This window comes from Artemia franciscana, chromosome 11 (assembly GCF_032884065.1).
Source record: "Artemia franciscana chromosome 11, ASM3288406v1, whole genome shotgun sequence".
NCBI lineage: Eukaryota > Metazoa > Arthropoda > Branchiopoda > Anostraca > Artemiidae > Artemia > Artemia franciscana.
The window spans coordinates 31362786-31378193 of NC_088873.1; the positions used below are offsets into that span (position 1 = coordinate 31362786).

Consider the following 15408-nt stretch of genomic DNA (forward strand, 5'->3'; position numbering starts at 1 on the left):
CAAGCATATCGGAAGAAGGGACTAAATTGACTTTGTGGCCAGTTGAAATTTTTCCTTTTCAATCGTAGACATCGTGACGAATGAAAACTTGGAAACATATCTTATATAATCTAGTTGGTATTGTAAAGCTATCCGTAACTTTTCAGGATCAAAATACCATAGATGACTCTGTATTAATTACTACGAAACTACATCTCCCGTGATAGACATCAAGTTCACTGGAAACAAATAAATGGGTACACCAACTAGCAAAAGTTGCAAACCCCTCATTGTTGAAGATAATTGTGGCCCAACAGCCGAATATTATTTACAAGTCCCCTACATGTCTTACCACTGGGAATCAAATTGTTCTTACCATCAAATACACCGGAAACAAATAATAGGTACACCAACTAGCAAAAGTTCCAAACCCCTCATTGCCGAAGATGATTATGAGGTAACAGCCGACTGTTGCTTACAAATCCCCTACATGCCTTACAATTGGTTTAGACCAATTTTTGGTTTCAGTGTGTACCTTACTACTGAAGTTGTCAACCCCTTGAAAATTTCAAACTGATATATCTCATGAAGGAATTTTTGTACCAGAAAATGGATGACATATACTTTGATCAGCTTGTCAAGGGCTATCGATTGCCGTCGAAAAAAAAAATCTATCTACCCTAGTTCAAAAGTTGACTTTTTTGCCGCAGGCCAACTTTCTAACGTCACCACTTAGAAAGGAGTAAAGAGCAAGCTCTAATTTCTGTAGCAATGAGAGATCTTTTGAAGTTTAAGAGGCACGTCTGATACCATTTCTCTACCGCAACCCCAAGTCCGAAAAAACGAATGATAAACTCAGCTGAAATCGCGAACAGAAATGGGTAGAAACAATAGATGGCAGCACTTTCGGACTCGTGGGAAAATGCCACTTTTTTGTTTCTCTAAATTTTTCTATTTGTCACTCAAATAAGATATGTTGGCTATGGGGCCGAGGAACTGCCGCACATATTTAGCACTTATAGATTTTAGTCCAGTTTCAATTTGAAACTGGTGCCTGTCTGCTTGCCTGCTAGAACAGAGCTTTCCACTCGAAAGCAGAAACGTGGTTTAATGAAACGAAAGACGTGGTGAACAAGTTTAGATAACCCTCTCTGACATAGGCTATACAACTCCACTTCACTTCACACAACGTAGGCTCTAGCTCGACGACAAGCAAAAACCATCCTTTTTGGCCCCACGCAAGAGCCCTGCGGAGCTTGCCAAAATGTAATGTCACATTCATCAATCCGGCCTAAGGTCCACACTTTCCGTAAAAACCGCAGAGGTTAGACCCTTACCACTTCCTAAGAATAAGCTGAAATCGGGGTACTAGGAACAAAAAAAAAACAAAAACAAAGAAAAACGGGACAAAACCAAAGTGTTGCTCTCGCAACACAATTAATCATTTTTTCACACTAAATAGTTTCTTTGGAAATATTGTATTTTAAATTTTAGTTCCTATGGAGCCGAGGTCCACTTTTTACTAGTCTGCAGCTACTATTGCAATGGTCATGTAACACAATGTCTCCAATGCATACTGTAAAAAAGCTATAGGATTCAAGATAACAAAGAATAGTACTTTAAATGACGCTAAAAATCATTGATGGCTTTGATATGCATTAGTCTTTTTTTACCTTGTTACGTTTTTGCTTGTGCACTTCATGATGTTAAACACAAGGGAAAATGTTTTCTGAGAAGACCCATTTTGACCAAAGGCCAGCAATGCCTTGTCAATTGTTCTTTTTCCCAAATGGTTTCGGATGATGTATTACAACTTACAAAGACTTAGTAATTACAATGAAGCGGTTCCAGGCAAATCTTTCAATAGTCGCACATGTACTTTGTAAGAATATTCACAAATTTACCGTCCTGTTAAGTAATGAATTGGGTAGAGGAAGAGAATCTAAAAATAGAATATGCCTCTTTCGGCTACTTCACCATTGGCAGAGACTAATCGCTGCAATTCCTCTTAGACACTTTACCTCTCTGCTGCGAAATTTGTCTTATTTTGAGACTGCTATCTATAACAAAGCAAGCATTATACGGGGTGGTCGTTTTTAATTCGACATATGGATAGGATACTGACAAAAAATACATATCATAGTGATAGTAAAGGATGATAACAAAATGTGTAATAGACAAATCAACAAATCAGGGCTTTACAACAGTAACCGAAAGTTTGCCAACACGTCTAAAAAAAACTGTTCTTTGAAAAAGCCTTTATTTAATAGTGAGACACGTATTTCATAGGTTTATCTTCATACTAAAAACATGTTGCGAAATAATTTTCGATAGTTTTTAAAAAGAATTTGAATATCTTCGAAAAAAATGGCAGATCGAAATGAAAAATGTATTATTGAATCACCATACTCAAAAAGTCTTTGCAGGAGGTTTTGAGGCCCCAGATTGAGAAACAAAGAAAACCACTTCTAGCAAGGGTAGCAGTTCCACGTTTATTTTTTTTACCCTTTTTTGACAAGACTAGCAGGCTATCGTAAGATCGTAGAAAGATGTTTAATGACTCGTTTAAAAGCCACTATTCATATTTAGGTACCTTTTATAAACTCGTCGTAGTAGCAATTTCTGTTCGTTTTAAGTTTTAATGTTGCTCCTTATTTTCAGTTGAAATTTTTTTTTTTTTAACTTAATCAAACAAGTAGGCTACATTTCGGTTAAATTCCTAATATTTTGCACTAAATAGAAGCCATAGAACACAAATTAAAAGAAGACTTAGTCGGTCAATACCGCCCTCTTGCAAGGATTGAAAAAAAAGTTTTCCAAGGGACAGCTATGAGCAATATTAAGACTTAAACCGATAAGAAATAAAGTCGTATACAAATCAATTGTTAAATGAACAAAACGAAGTGAAACTACTGTGAATGAATAAATTAAATCTAATAATCAACGAAAACATAAAATGAACAGAAATTACAGAAAATAACAATGAGCTACCAGAGTGAGCTCAGAGGCAACGTTCATTCATTGTATGTCTGATTTTTTTTCCCCCGGTCCACTTTGTATAGAAGGGGCGATTATAAGAATTTGAGAGGGGGCTCATTTGACTGAGAATGGAAAACTCTAGTGCTCACTTAAAGAGTTAACTAAGATTTGAGAGAAACCACCCCTCATCTTTGCCCCTCTCCCTTGCCCCTTCTCCTACCTGCTCCCCTCTTTTGTAGCCCTCCATGGCATTTCTAAAAGTTTCGAGATCATCATTTGTCTCACAACAGTCGGAAGGTCGAATGAATAAACCTTTTCTAATGACATGAATTTTGGGGGCAAGAGCTCCCAAAAAACAATCCCAAAAAGGATCAAAAAAAATTCTTGTCCCGGTCAGCTTGAAACTTATATTCTTAAGATATTGGGCTAAGGAGACCGGAATATAGAAGGAGAAATAGGAAAAGATATTTGTTTCTGGTGCCTGACAAAGGGCCGAAAGTGCCGAAAATTCTTCTGAACGGTTTGAAACTGTAAGCTTCTAGGCAAGGAAACAAATGAAAAAAAAGTAGGTTGGGGCACAGGTCCCCTAAAACTTGAGCCCAAAAAGGCCAAACTTTTTATTTATTGGGTTGAAACTTATATATTTAAGTCCTTATGCATTAGGGACCCAAATACACAAGAAAGGATTCAAAAGGAATTTTTTTCTTAAAAAATGGAGCCCGAAAAAGGACCATAAGTGTTTTTCTTTTACTGTGTTGCGGTTTTGGGATCCCACATATGAGGATTGCAAATGGTTCAATTTTTTTTTTCTAGACTAGCTTCAATTTTCCTGGGCTAAGGGAACCAAAGGTTTGTTGGGATGGATAATAATGGTAGCAGGCCTAGAAATGGGCCAAACACTTGTTTTTCCTGATCAATTTGGAACTTGCAGTCAAAATTCCCTGAGAAAGGAGAGCTTCATGTAAAAAATAATTTTTGAATACCCCCTCCCTAAAAATGCTCTCCAGAAATGGCCAAAAGCCTTGGATTCCAATCAGTCAAAAACTTGTGTCATTGATGCATTGAGTTATGCGTTCCCCAAGGCACAAGAAAAGAGAAAAACAGTACCGATTCCCCTTCCCCAAAAAAGGACCAAAAAACAGTTTGTCTTCGAACGGCTTGAAATTTACACAGTAGCTTTCCAGATAAAAAATATACTTTTTCTTACGTTATAAAAGATGCCAAAACAAAACTCATCTAGCTTGGAAAGTAAATTCAAATTATTTCTCGTATCTCTTCCAGTATCCCGTATCTCTTCTAGGTTTGTTAGAAATCATTCTGAAATAGTCGATCTAGAACACCCAATTCTGATTGTTGGCTTGTTTTCTGAAATTTTTGGTTTGATGCCCTTTCGTATTTTAGTCGAGTTAACCACAAAATTGATTCATTTCACTTAGAAATAATTTCCAAAATTATCATGGCATATCAATTTCTTATATAGTAGAGGTAATTTATTTTCAAGACAAAGTAGAATTTTTTTTCCAAGGCGGATAGGCATATCCTGATCTTATAAGACCTGGAGTTAACTTTGGGTTTCCAAAAACAAAACTTCTTCTGTGACTAATTTTTATATTAAAGTTTGGTTCTACAAATTCCCTATATATCATCCAGATCTTTCCACTTAAAGTTTGAAACTAGAGAACAACTACAGAAAGCGATAGATTGTCCCCTGATATATGCTATGGATGGCTTCCTGTTGCAGAATATATGCTCCTGCCCCCTTAGTGTTATAGATTCCAAGCATTTGGCCACGCTTCTAATAACTGTGTTAATCCAGAGAAACACTCTCAGTGTGCTAACCCAGATATGAATTCTACAGACAGTTACTGTCAGCTAGCCCTGAAGTGTGCACTATGGGATAAAACTGACCATTCGTGATATGCGTATAAGTCTTTAGCCCAGAAGCTATTAAAATGAGTTGCTCTAAGAATAACTTCTTGGAATATAAATAATGCAGTGATCAATAGAAATCCTCTTTTGTGTCAGCTCATGGCTGCTTTGTCCGTGCTTTGACGTGCTTTGTCCGCAGGAGCATTTTTTATCGAAAAAAGGACTAGGCCTGCTGCAACTTGATGGTTTGGTTGAAGTCTTTGGTTTGTCTAGGCTGTCGAGTGGGAGAAGAAGACCCTCTGGTGATGTGGCTCAACTTATTCTCGCCGAAACTTGTGCCCAAAACAATTTCGTCCTCTGATTTCTTTATGTCGGTTCAACTCTTAGACGCTGCTGTGCTTTCTACATACATGCAAGCCGACTACCATGACTTATACTCAGAGTGGAAGTTCAGCAGAGCTTGCAAGTACTGTGTCAGAAGCACGGAAACAAAGCCTTACTGTTATCGTTGCAAGGGATATGAACTGTAATCTTAGTGATGCTAATAGCTCCGGGACAGAGATCTTTCCTAGTTCCCGTCCTCAACTCACGTTCATTAGCAACGACCTCGCATTTACATATGTGCGTAATAGTGGGTCTACATTCAATCTTAATTTTTTCCTTTCAATGAAACCGAATGTACTTCATCCCTCTTCCCGTTTTAACAATGCAATCAGTGTTTCTGACCATCTATTGGTTTCGAATACGTTTCGTGTTGGTTCAACTAATCCTAGTACCCAACTTAAGAAGCTTAACCGCTCGGTTTGGAAACAGGAGTGGGAAAAATTGATGTCCACACTTACCATTTAGTTTCCTGGTAACATATTGTAAAAATTAAAGAGACTTATGACCTATTGCAGACTAGCTCAGGCTTAGGTAAGGTTAACAAGCAGTTATCAATGAATACCTATTGCTGTAAAATCGTACATGCGCTGAGATTAGCAGAAACGGTGGCTATACCTACTAGAAAAATTCGGATTGGAGCAAAACTACCAAAGTGGAATGAAAACCCTAAGCTTAGAGAAGCCTGTCATCGGTCGCAGCTTTGGTTTCAGCTGCGGTGTGACAAAATTAGGCCTAAAGTGGGGACAGTGAATAAAACCAGATTATACACGAAACGCAAATTCGCCCAATGTTTAGCTCGGCATCGGGCTCGTATCATAAAAGAAAATTCCGCTCGAATCAAAATCAACTCTTCCCTGGTTTGGAAATTTGTGAAAAATAACAGAGGTAATGAGTATTTCGATTCTCTCCATGTAAGCTCTTCTAATAAAGAATAGACTGACTACTAAACTTCCAAGTTTTGTGTAACTGAGCCCCAGCTTGAACAGGCTTTTGAAAAGGAATTTGAAAAATGGCTCTCAGAGTCTACTTAAAGTCTGGGCTTTATAGTAACCTTTTCCAGTGTCTTTGATGCCATTTAGCATGGTAAAAAATACTCAAAGGGAGTTGATTATATTTGTGGCTTCCACCTGGTAAATGACAGATGGACCTTCCACCTGGAAAATTCGGATTGGAGCAAAATACCAAGGTGGAACGAAAACCCTAAGCTTAGAGAAGCCTGTTATCGGTCGCAGCTTTGGTTTCAGCTGCGGTGTGACAAAATTAGGCCTAAAGTGGGGACAGTGAATAAAACCAGATTATACACGAAACGCAAATTCGCCCAATGTTTAGCTCGGCATCGTGCTCGTATCATAAAAGAAAATTCCGCTCGAATCAAAATCAACTCTTCCCTGGTTTGGAAATTTGTGAAAAATAACAGAGGTAATGAGTATTTCGATTCTCTCCATGTAAGCTCTTTTAATAAAGAATAGACTGACTACTAAACTTCCAAGTTTTGTGTAACTGAGCCCCAGCTTGAACAGGCTTTTGAAAAGGAATTTTAAAAATGGCTCTCAGAGTCTACTGAAAGTCTGGGCTTTATAGTAACCTTTTCCAGTGTCTTTGATGCCATTTAGCATGGTAAAAAAAATACTCAAAGGGAGTTGATTATATTTGTGGCTTCCACCTGGTAAATGACAGTCCAATGCTGTTCCAGCACTTAACTTTAATTTACTGAATGATATTTTCGTATGGGTTAGTGCCCAATTCTTTATTATCGGTATAATCACTCCAGTTATCAAAAAGGGGAAAGGGCTACCTCAGTGTAGTTCACATAAGCCAATTACTGTTGCTTCGGTTCTCTGTCAAATTTTTGAAATAATAGTTATTGATAGATAAACCAAGTGTGTTACACGCATAGTAACCAATTTGGGCATTTGTATCATTGTATGTGTAATATCCTTCTGGAGTGTGATCGAATTGACGAATCGATTGTTATTGCAGTTATAGATGTAAGTCAAGCATTTTACTCTGGTCTTCATAGTCAATTGCTGTTGAGCTTATATCACTGCGGTCTTGAGAAGTCGGTGGTCTTTACGTTAGAGGTAATGCCTTTAATCGTATAGGACGCGTTCCTGCCCCAGAAGCAAACTTTGTGATAAGATACTAAAATCTTCTTCAAGTTTAGCGCATCTTGGTCTACCTGTGGGTTGTAAAGTTAAGTCAGCACTTCTTTTGTTAAAAGATGATTTTACTAGTAAAGTCCGAAAAGTTTATGGTATGATTGTATATTCGAAAGCTTTTTATAGTTGACTGATTCGGGCCCAGTTATGTTCGGTGATGGGTATACCACATTTGTTGGTCCTCTCTTTTTTTGTTGGGGTTCTCTTTTCAGATAAGAATAAACGCACGAGGCGTTCTTGTTGCTGCCGTTTTGTAAATTCCTTTTGCGCGTACCTCCTTGGAAGTGTAAAGCCCTGTCTTCATTATAGCTTTTCAGGGAATTCGACCGTGTAAAAGCAGCTTTTTCTTCGTCGGAAGAGAGACTTTTCCGAAAGAGCCATTTCAAATGCACTTGATGTGCTTTTTTAAGCCTTAAAAGTACCAATGGAGACTAAGGCTGCCTCATGAACGGATATCTGAAGCGACCATAATAAGGAATGTATAATTTAGTGTTTTCCTTCGAAAATGACTGGTGTTTTTTGTGTTTTGTTATTATTTCCTTATTTATTCTATTTCACCAGGAGGGACTGTGTTGATCTAGTTGTTCCCTTTGAAAAGTTTTAATTTTAATAGCTTTGAATCATAAAACCGTCACTTATAGCAGTTTTTCGTATTCAAAATTAAATTAAGATCAATATTGCTCAGTAACGTTCAACACTTACAGGCTTTCTGAATAACGCCCAGCACTAGGAATTCTTATTTGGTTTTCTTAATCTTAGTTTCAGTGCTTTACTTTGAACAATCTAGTTTGAAAAGGCATCACTTTTTATAATTACAGAGTCTGAAGGCGTTAAATATATCAATGTTTGATAATGATTATGAGGTGGATTTGTCGTAGATAATCCCACTCAAAGTTCAAAAATATCCATCCAGCACTTTGGCATAATTCAGGAGAGCTGAATGCTACTACGAGTTCTCATCTTATTTTTCTTAGGTAGGCTATTGTTTTGTGTATTTCTTGTAATTACTTTACTTTTTTCATTTTTATGTTTTTTTTACTTTACTTGACATCCTTTTTTTCTCACCTTGCAAAAATTTTTGTCTCTAAGCTTTGCTGCCCATCAAAGACCAGATAGAGAGAGTTGAAGTATCGACCGTTTTTTCTGCGTTAGCGAAAGCATCGTGCTTGTGAAACTATACCGTTTCATGAAACGTAATTAAACAAATAAAAAAGATTATTAGCTAAAATTAAGAAACAAATCTTAAACTTAAGACAAACTGAAATTATTCTATATATAAGGGGGACTGCCCCCTCCTCAACTCTTCACTTATTAAGCTAAAGTTTCTATGCTCTAAAAAACCTTCTTTTTCCAAGTCAATGGCCCATGTGTTTCAAAGCTACTCCTTACTTTCGGTTGAAAAACTAGTTGAAAAAAAATAATTTCTGATTGTTTTACAAATCATACCCGGGCCTAACCAAGACATAATGTGGGGTACTGGCCCCTTAAACCCCTGGCTTATTGCTGTTAAAAGGTATCCATCAATAATTGTAAGTTGATTAGCATCGACCTACTTTTTCAGTTTTTCTGCTTAAGAATCAAAATTTTTGATGGCAACTTATGCTTTTTATATACTTTAAAATTTTCGATAAATGGCATTTTTGTTCAGTAAGTCCTTATTAATCTTTCTGCTGAAAATTTTGGGAGGACGAAGAGCGGTATTATTGTCCATGTTGATTGAAATTCTGTGTGACTTTTTGATGAAAACATTATATACAGAAATTTAAATATATTGAAATGCTTCATATAAATAGAAATATTATCATTTAAAATTACCGAAAACAAGGTTCCTAGCAACATTTGCCACCCTCCTAAGATATTTCCTGGCGGGGCTCATTATGGGCAGCCTCACCTCTTCCACCTCTGTGCCGCTAGGCATGGGAATGTAAGATTTTATGCTACATAGAAAAATATCTTGATTAATTCCTACTCCCCCTACCTCTTTCTATATTTGCCTGAAGGCTATTGCAGAGTCAACTGTTTTGGCTTTGAAATGTGATCGTTCAGGCATCTTCCCCCACTCCGCCTACACAATGACTACCCCCCTTCCCTAACCCGTCATGATAGCTGATACACAATTATATATCATCAAACATAATTTCGAAAAAAAAAGTGAATCAACTTAGTTAAACCCAGCATTGCCACCACGCGGTATTACCTCCACTGCAACTGGGAAACATGGATATATTTGTTGATACTTATAAATCGTTTAACTCCTCAGAATTTTAGATTGGTTGCAAATTGGTCCTATTTGGGACAAATTTGTAGTTTGATGCAATAGAATGACAGAAAGTAATACTTTCTTGCGGCACAATCTTTACGGTCACTTAAAAAGGAACTTATAATTTACGTTTGAGTTAGCTCTCTCCCAATTTTCTAGGACCTTTGGTTTGATCCAATCACTCCAGGAAAAAAACAAAATATATAATTATATTTAATATAATATAATATAATTATTATAATAAAATATAATTATTATAATAAAATATAATTATTTAATTCCAAGTAGCAACGAACACAGAACCAGTCACAAATAGACCTTTGAGGCTAGCTGCCAAAAAAGCAAAATTAGCATTAAAAACTTGTTTTAATTATTTTTCTTTCATTTCAATGAATTGCTTTGTTTCATCTCATTTTATTTATCAGTCCTGGTTGAACTTCACTGAAGTAAGGATACTGGGACTGTTTTAAAAATTTCATTTTAGTTTTATTGGTCGTATTTGTTGTAAGTTTTTCTTCTTTTATATATTTAGGTTGTGCTGAGGACGGCCCTTGGACATAGGGCCGAAATATTCATTCAAATTATATTTCCACTGTCTCACGAAAAGATTTCCCTATTGTTCTTCTTGTTTCCTATTCCAAGACTTAGGAAATTGCAAAAAGACAAGTCTACGCCTTTCACAACCTTGGGAAGCGATAAATCTTTCCACAAATTTTGTTTAAGTCTGATTTTCTATTATTCTAGGTTTCGGACATAATGGATTAAGATTAAATGGATGATAATGAATAATAAATAAACCTGAGATCAGAATATTGGAAGCTATTGTGATGAAACTGGTCAGATATGGTTCTGAAGCGTGGACGCTCCATAAAATGGAAGAAAATTTACCAGATGTTTCCCAGAGAAACTGCCGATGGATTGTGTTAGGTACCGACTGACTGACAATATCTCAACAGTAAGCTGAACGAAAAATGTGGGTCAATCCCACTTTTTGGGCTATAATGATAATAATGTTGAGATGGCTATGGCACGCTTTGCAGATGAAGAATGACTGATTGTTCTTGTCGGGCAACCGTCTAAGACCAAGCGAAAAGCATGTCGCCCCTGAATGGGGTGGGAGGATGTCGTAAGAAAAGATTTAAGGGAAATGGAAACTTCCTAGAAGGGTGTAAAGAGGGTGTACACAGCGTGCATAGCTGTGTTGGCTTCAGGCAGCTTTATGCTGTAGTGAGTTAATAATAGTAGTAATAATAGTAGATTCATTAGCCAGGAATCCTCGTCGTTTAAAATTTGCTGGGTTCTGTTTCATTTTGAATGCAAAGTTAGGTATTTTTCTTGTGTCTGCCTGCCACCCCTGGGAAATTTTCTACGGGCACCCTTGGGAGCAAACAAATTTACAAAATTCTTGTGAAACATAGTAGCCTATGTTGCTCCGCAACGGGGATACATGGATTACAGTTACTGCAAATCTCCCTGGGGCCTCGACACCAGAGGTATAATTTTTTTAGTCAAGTCCAAGGCTGTGTCCAGGGGGGTCAGGGGTTTGGAACCCCCCCCCCTTCCTCGAAAATTCTGTCCGATTCATAAAAACGTAACAAAAATATATATAAACAAATTTTTGATCATTTTTTTGGTTTTCTTTTCTGAACCCCCCCCCTCCGAATAAAAACCCTGGATACGGTCCTGATCCGGTTATTCTTTTTCTCCGAGTGAATTTTATAATCACAACCTTAAACGTAAAAAAAACATGAGCTTAGACCTTGTGAGTTAAATATTTCAAGAATAAGTCCTTTTTTATTTGGATTGACCTGACTTTTTGCTCTGAATGTCAATATCTTGCAATTTAATTGTTTAAAATTCATCTAAATAAAATAGCCTTTCATGTCTTTCGGCTTGAAAGTCCTTTGGGTACAAACACAAAACAAATCATCAATCGCGTTGGCTTGATTAAACCAGTTATTTGACCAAATCGCTGATGCTTTATTAAAGACCTGATCAAGTTCCTCAGAATGCAATCCGCTTGGGATATTATGACGTTACTGCACCTGAATATTTTCACGTATGAACATTCTTGGTTTATTAATACTGACCAGTGTTGCCACCTCTAGTGATTTATCACTACCTCTAGTGGTTTTTTATACTGCCAAAAAAATTATTAAATCAGCATATAAATCACTAGAGTATTGAAGAAATTCATTTAATCAGCCAGAAAGTAGCTAAAATCTAGTGATTTTCTCACCGGGTGGCAACCCTGTCACTGAATTGTAACATGGGACATAAACAGAGGTATATAAGAAATGTTTTTAATTGCTTAATTCCCTGTTAGTAAGAAATTAGGTTATATCAGGGTAAGATAAATATCAAAGAAGCGGAATGAAAAAATCATTTCAGATTGCCTTAGCTGCTTCTTTCTGTTTAGTGTAGATCCTGGATTTCATAAATGGTACAATATAATGCAACTCACTTGATAAAGATTCCATATATCCTTAGTCATGTATACACTTGAAATCAATCCTTTTTTTATAGACCTAGCTTCGAGGTCAGACAAAAATACACCTGATAACAAAATATATAGCAACATTCATTAGTTTTCACGAATGAAAATGTTACAACTCCTTAGCTAGCATGAAACAGCTTTTGAAATAGTCTAAACTATATTAGTAATAGAGACGGACAAGAGATCGTTTTCATTTAAAAGGAGAGAGTGACTTTTGTCTAACCATTTACGGTTGCCTCAAGCTATAATTACATTTGTTTACCTTTTTTTCAAGATCAGTGCAGCATATGGCGCGTAAAAGATTGCCAATTTGTTAAATTAAAAAAATTTTAGCCTTCACTTTCTTCCTATGAGCTTTATTATGTTCCGCCATGATGAGAAAACTACACGCGACACTTTCAAAGGTTAAGCATAGTTGATATATGCATAATTATACACTTTATGACATTTTTTGACACAAGGCAAATGTGTATGATCAATTAGTAAAATTTTAAGTATCAGATTGAAACCACAAGGACACTCGTGTGCAAGAGAAATTAAACACCCCGTCCATGTGCTCCTTAATATTTGCACTGCACGACAACAAATCGAAAAGTTCGTAGTAATGAATTGTAAATAAGGAGCGAATTGCCCAAATAGTAACCAAAGCTCTAAAAAAGGAATTTTGATAACAATTCATATATTAAAAGATCTGGCTTTTTATGCTGATTGCAAATTTATATAATTCACCAAGTTTAGTTTTACCCATCATAAGCTACGAGCCTGAGAAAATTACCTATTTTCAACAAAAAAGGGAAAAACACCAAAACGTCAAGTGATCTTAATGAAAGTCTCACCATTAGAGTCATCAAACAGTTCATGGTAGCGAACTGTTAATAAGGGGCGACTCAGCTCAATAGTAATCGAAACTCTAAAAAACGGAATTTTGATGTCAATAGATGTACCAAAAGAACTGACTTTTTGTTGTTTTTAGATATATAAGTTTCATCAAGTTTAGTCTTACCCATCAAAAGTTATGAACCTGGTAAAATATGCCTTATTTTTGAAAAAAGGACCCCCCCCCCCAAAAAAAAGGTAATAGAATCTTAATGAAAATCATGCATCATATTCAGCCTATCAGAGAACCCTACTGTAGATGTTTCATTTTCCTATCTGCAAAAAATGTGGATTTTGGTATTTTTTTTGCCAGAAGAAAGATCGTGGATGCGTGTTTATATGTTCTTTTCCCAGGGGTGATCGTATCGACCCAGTGGTCCTAGAGTATCGTGAGAAGGCTCATTCAAATGGAAACTAAAAGTTCTAATGCTCTTTTAAATTGACTAAAAAACTGGAGGGCAGCTAGGCCCCCCCTCATGCTCATTTTTCCCAAAGTCACCGATCAAAGGTTTTATATAGCCATTTTGTTCAGCATAATTGAAAAATCTAATAGCTATGTCTATGAGGATGACTTAATACCCCACAGTCCCCGAGGGAAGGTCTGTAAGCTATGAACTTTGCCCATTGTTTACATATAGTATTGGTTATTGGAAAGTATACAGACTTTTTCAGGGGGGATTTTTCCTCGTGGGTGTGACAGGGGAGGGGGTTACGCAGGAGGATCTTTCCATAGATAAATTTTTCATGGGGGAAGGGAATTTTCAATGAAGGGGGATGCCAAATTTCCCAGTGTTATAAACATATGAAATTAAATGAAAGTAAGGAGCAGGATTAAAACTTAAAACGAACAGATATTATTGCGTATATTAGGGGGTTTATTCCTTCGTCAATACCTCGCTCTTTACGCTAATTTTTTTGTACTTTCAAAAGAGCAATTTATTATAAGTAAACAGTCTTGGTGATTCAGGGGTCATTCTTAAGGAATCGGAACAAAATTAAAACTCTAGCGTAAAGAGCGAGGTAGTGAAGAGGGGGCGAACCCCCTCATATACGGAATAATTTCTGTTCGTTTGAAGTTTTAACTTTGCTCCTTACTTTTAGTTGAAAAAACTTGTTTTTTTTTTAATCTATTCAAATCAGAGAGCCAAACTGATGTGGTTACGACTTCCTATCTACAAACATGTAGAATATTTCTTTTTTTGCCAGAAGAAAGATCAAGCATGCGCCTTTATTTCTTTGTCTTTAATTTTTTTTTCCCAGGGGTGATCATATCGAGCCATTGATCCTAGAAAATCAGAAGAGGACTCATTAAATGGAGGGCAACTATTCCCCCACTCCTTTCCCCCAAAGAAATCTGATTAAAATTTTTAAATAGCCATTTGGTTCAGCATAGTTAAAAGGTCCCATAATTATGCATTTGAAAATAAAATGACCCCCACAGACCCTGGGGAAAGGGCTGTAAACTATGCATTTCACCCATTGTTTGCATATAGTATTTGTTTTTTAGAAACATATGGAAATTTTTTGGGGGAATTTTCTGCCGGGGGATTTATCTGGAATTTGTATACTGAATTATTTTTATTTGTTTTACTTCCTTTTTGGTTGCTCAATTTTTCGTGGGGAGAGAACGTTTTGGGGGGAATTTTCCGGGGGAATTTGCAGCAGTTCGTCATTTTCTGGGGATTTTTCCGCAGGAAGAGTGTGATTTTCCACGAGACGAAGTTTCTATGGGGATTTTTTCGTGGGAGGAAGTCTCCAAGGAGGAACTATCCACGAAGGAGCTTTCCATTTGGGGGGAGGGGGTGGTAATTTTTCATTAAATTTCAACGGAGGGAAAACTTCCTGTATGAATTGAAAACAATAAGAAATTACATAAATGAACTTATTTTTGTCAAATGAAAGTAAGGAGAGTTTCCTAGGGTGTATTTTCCGGGGGAAATTACAGCAACGAGAGTACTGTCATAGGGGAATGTTCTGCGGGGGGAACTCTACACGGGAGGTATTTTCCATGGAGAGTTTTTCGTGGAGGAGGGGTTTTCTGGAGGAAATTCTCTACGGAATGAGGAGGCGGATTCCCCGGTATAGTTAGAAAAATGGTGCGAAATGAAAGGAAAAAAACAAGTTTTTCCAACTAAAATGGTCCTTATATGAAGGAGGCTGCCTCTACCTCAAACCTTACGCTGTTCAAGCTAGAGTTGATTGGTCGGAAGTGGCAGCCACCCTCATATACGGAATAAATTTTGCTCATTTTAAATTTTAATGTGCCTCCTTAATTTCAGTTGAAAAGAACTTGTATCTTTTATTTAATATCATACAAGGGCTTAAAAAATCCGCCTAAGCAGTCTAAGCCATTGAAGCATGCATTCTTCCAGATTAGACAATCTTTGAAATTGGAAATCCTCGAA

At 36.8% G+C, this 15408-nt stretch overlaps 1 protein-coding gene across 1 annotated transcript in view; it reads right to left on the bottom strand.

Moving 5' to 3' along the window:
* Positions 1–12234, bottom strand: part of LOC136033091 (A disintegrin and metalloproteinase with thrombospondin motifs like) — a 101170-nt gene extending 88936 nt beyond the window's left edge. Inside the window, exon 1 of the mRNA XM_065713699.1 lies at positions 12095–12234. The gene's annotated coding sequence lies outside the window, so the exon portion shown is untranslated. The remainder of the gene's footprint in view (positions 1–12094) is intronic.
* Between the last annotated feature and the right edge of the window lie 3174 nt (positions 12235–15408).